The sequence below is a fragment of the Capsicum annuum genome, chromosome 11 (genome assembly GCF_002878395.1).
Source record: "Capsicum annuum cultivar UCD-10X-F1 chromosome 11, UCD10Xv1.1, whole genome shotgun sequence".
Lineage (NCBI taxonomy): Eukaryota > Viridiplantae > Streptophyta > Magnoliopsida > Solanales > Solanaceae > Capsicum > Capsicum annuum.
In genome coordinates, this window is record NC_061121.1 from 220319787 (window position 1) to 220324172 (window position 4386).

At 29.8% G+C, this 4386-nt stretch overlaps 1 long non-coding RNA gene across 1 annotated transcript; it reads right to left on the reverse strand.

Moving 5' to 3' along the window:
- Positions 1–788: 788 nt before the first annotated feature.
- LOC124888567 lies at positions 789–2399 on the reverse strand. The gene is made up of 2 exons (XR_007047030.1): positions 2263–2399; positions 789–1121 (listed from the first exon to the last, which is right to left on the reverse strand). It is a non-coding gene; the product is annotated as an uncharacterized LOC124888567 (long non-coding RNA).
- Between the last annotated feature and the right edge of the window lie 1987 nt (positions 2400–4386).

The window sequence follows — 4386 nt, forward strand, 5'->3', positions numbered from 1 at the left end:
ATAGAAGTGACCTATTACACACCTTAACTATATAAAAGTGATATTATTACCTCCCTGCGACCCCCATTCTAAGGCGCGTGTGTTACACTTATTTTAGGCGCGTCTAGCCTATTAAATAACAAAAGTAAACGGCTAAAAACATTAAGGAAAAAGGCATCGTTTTCATCCCAAACTATAGTCGAAAAGTCGAATCCACACCTAAACTATATAAGTGACCTATTACACATCTTAACTATAAAAAAGTGATACTTTTTACTGATGTGGCAGCGCGTGTAAAACACTACACCACATACAAGTGGTGGTAGCCTGATAGGGTGAAATAGTTTCACCTTTTTATAGTTTAGGTGTGTAATAGATTACTAGTATAGTTTAGATATGACTTCCACTTTTCAAATATAGTTTTAGAGGAAAATAATATCTTTTCCCTTAATTTAATAAATTCAGTTTGGCCGTTTGTGCGGATACACTCCCTAGTCAGCTCAAGTAAATTAAAGTCTTTGTTTGCGGTTACGGTCATAGTAATCATTTAGGTAAATTAAGCAATCCAATCAAACACTGTTCATCTAAGAAATGCTTAAGTCGAGTATAAGTAAATAATAGCCACCATACTAAAATCACAAGACTTGAGGATCGATGCATCACACCTTCTCTCCGTTCAAATGAATTTTTTATCCGATTTTTATTTTACCATATCAAAATTAAAGAATTATTTTCTTTTTATTACGAATTCATAAAAAGATTTGAAATATCAAAACTCAATTTCAAATGACGATTCTTAAAAAATAAACTAATCCATTTAAACTGTCACTTCAATTGAAAAAAAAGACTTTCATATCAGATACAAAATCTTGATCTCCAAACTTTCCAACTAATGATAGAAGGAATACAATGAAATATAAATGAATACATAATTATTATTTTTTTCTGAACTTTATGCATCCGTCAATTCATATTTAATTTGCTCTTCTCCGTATGTGCATAATATTCGTCTCGTTTAAGACACACACAAATGTGTGAAACACAAATCGCTGGCGCATGTTTACAAACTTCATCACAGTCCTTGGCTTTATCACAGTGAGGCTTAGGAATAGCAGTCACCTTGACAGATGAATTATTTGCAACTGCATATATAAAAATATCCAAACAATCATTACTTCACACAGTGATAAACGCAGAATTTTTCAGAGGATTTTAAAAAAAAAAAAAAATTAAGCATGCTAATAGTTTGGGTCACGTTTTTGGAGTATGTCGTTATATCATGTACATGTATTCACTTTTTTTATTTTTTTGGATGTTCTTACCCGTGCCCGAATAGAAAATGGGCACGACTTCCCTTCTCCAGGGGCGGCTTTACCTTAGAAAAAAATAGGCGGTTGCCTTAGGCCCCCAAATTTGAGGGCCTCATTTTTCACGATAATATATTATAGATATTTTTAAGAAAAAATAAATACTCCATTATTTATTAAAAAAATATTTTTTTATAAAAAAGGAAAGAATTATTAGAAGATCATATATCTAGAGTATTATGTCTCAAGAAAGATTAAATGCATTAATTATATTATTACTTAAAAATAATAATTAGAAAAAATAGATTATATAATTTTAAAAATAGAGTTAGCAAAAAAAATTATTTTTAAAAAAAAAAAATTAAGGCCTCTATCTGATTTTCGCATTAGGTCACCAATACGCTTGAGCCGCCCCTGCCCTTCTCCCCATTCTACCGTCCAAATCCGGGGTTGGGTCGGATAGGATCAGATCCAATCGGATCTGATCGTAGCTTCAAATTCAGGCGCTGCACTACGGCCGGATCGAAAAGGAGGGGAAACAACACATACATACAATCTGTTCAATCCGTTCAAACTTAATCGGATAATAATTTCAAGTCAAGAAAAAAAAAGGTTTATATATATAACGGCAAATTATCATATTATCACTTCACATATATAGCAAAAATTTATCACTTCTATTTAGATTACGAATTATTAAAGAATACTAAACAATGAATTATATTGGGACAACTAGGTTTAGATAGAGTACAAATTGAAAGGTGGACAATCTAATGATGATTAGCAACATGGAAAATTATTAAAAAAAAAAAAAAAGAACTGAAATCAATCATTGAAATATAACGAAACAGTAAAATTCTATAGCTACTTTTTTTAACGATGAATATTTAAAAAAGAAAAACTTTATCAAGCAATGCCTTATTAAGTGAAAACAGGGGCTAGAGAGAGATAATTTTTAAAAAAAATGGACCATTACCCATGATGATTAGCAACAAAGCAACAACAAATCTTGAAAAATTCATAAGAGCCTTCCCCTTCATTTTTCTTAAATATCAAGTAATTTTTAATTGATTTTGATTTGGAGCAAGTTCTTCTACAACATTATAAATATAGGGGTAAAAGCAAATCCCACTTGTGATTAATGTGATCTCATATTCGCTAAGTTCCAAAATAATAGTCATGTTTTGCTTAGAGTCAATTTGACTAATTTGTAAAGATAATTAGATTATATTAATTTAATATTTTAAAAATAAAATTTAAATATTCAAAAATCATATGAAAAGTACAATAAGTTGTAAGTTGGTCAAAGTTTATATCGTTTGACTCTCAAAATGTAAAGTGTGACAAGTAAAAAGGAACGAAAAGAGGTATAGGGATGCCAAATAGGCGAGTTAATTAATAAACATGACCCGCTAAATTACTTCTTTACGATATTCAACTCATCTTGTTGGCTAAGTATGTAGTTAAAATTAATCCATAAAAATTTTGTTAAATTAATTTTCTACTAGTCAAGATGCCCGCGCTTCACCCAATTGTAAATAATATATTAAAATTTATTAAATTATAAGAATCAATGACTTGTACAGAACATTTATTTGGGTTCATTTGAAAATGTGGATGTTAACAAATACTTTAAAAAAATTATAATATATAGAACTCAAATTCGAAACAAACTTTTAGCCTATGATGTTGATATGATCATTGGACCCCTCAAGGTTTTTCTGATAATTCCCTATTAATCACATTTATATTTGGGGATCATGAAACAATAAAGACACAAGGCCATGACGATCAAGATGCTAATTGGTCAATTAAAAGGGTCCTTTGTAGGTTATTTCTTAAGTAATTACTTTGGGCTATTTTTATAATACGTTGTTATAGCAAAGACAATAACTATTAATAGTTGTTTTAGTCATTTTCTTTCTTAGTTTATGATGAATTGAGATCTTTTACCCTTGTAGTTTCTAGGTGAAGCCTAGCACTAGATTAATCAAGTAGTTGTTAATTGTAGTTTAGTGATTAGAGTGAATTCTCGATATTGCTCATGTTAACTTCTTTAGTTAATCAATCATCGAGTCTCCCTTTATAATTTGTAGATTCAATTTGGTTGTCTCATCTTTGATTGAGTTGAAGTTATTGTTATTTGATTGGGTTCAATCGAGAGGTGAAGGTATCAAGTCCTTTATTGCTCGTAAATTCATTCGAATCTCGATAATTCTATATCTTTTTTTTCTTTGTTTTCTCTTTTTCTTGTTCTTCCTCCTCTGATTCTTATCACAGAAGAGAAATGTTATCCCCACTAGGACCAAGACAAAATTTTTATTTGTTCAAATAATACATAAGGTAAAGCGGGGTCAGGAACAACGATCTCTTTATGATAAACAGATGCATATTGCAAGTTTGTTATTACGAATAACCCCTAGAAAGTATCAAAATAATGACGCATACAATTCATGAATTCTCGATATAGATGTTGAATATATAGTTGGTAAAAATTCATCTTCAAATTTTAATCCATAGAAGTATTCTCCCCTTGTACAAGCATCTGATAAACGATGAATTTCTAATAACACAAAGAAACTTGAAAATTCTTTATTCTCCTATTTGCTTTGATTTTTAACGATGAAAAGAGAATACTAAATTCATATGTATCATCGATTCGTGTGTGTGTATATATATATATATATATATGAGAACTATATAATTGAAAATTTTTATATGTATTATGCTCAAAAATGAACTTCTATAGAAAAATAAAATAAAATAACCTATCGATTATCTCGATCTCCATTCTACATTGATGTAACTATACAACATGGATGATGTCGATTAATTTTATTTTTTTCTCAATGTATAAAGAAGGTTCAAGTATTTCCCAATTCTAAATCTTGCATGAAAAAGCATGCAATGACTTCCTTATACATGATCGATACATAACTTGTCAAACTTCTTAAAGAATTAAATCATTAAGTGACTAGTGGTGTCTATAGGCAATAAGTTAAGCTGAAATGTTCAAATAAAAATACGTGAACTTTGTCTTTAAGTAGCCGCCTATATATTTTGATCATCTGAACTCTCATCATTAGAAACCACAAGTTTA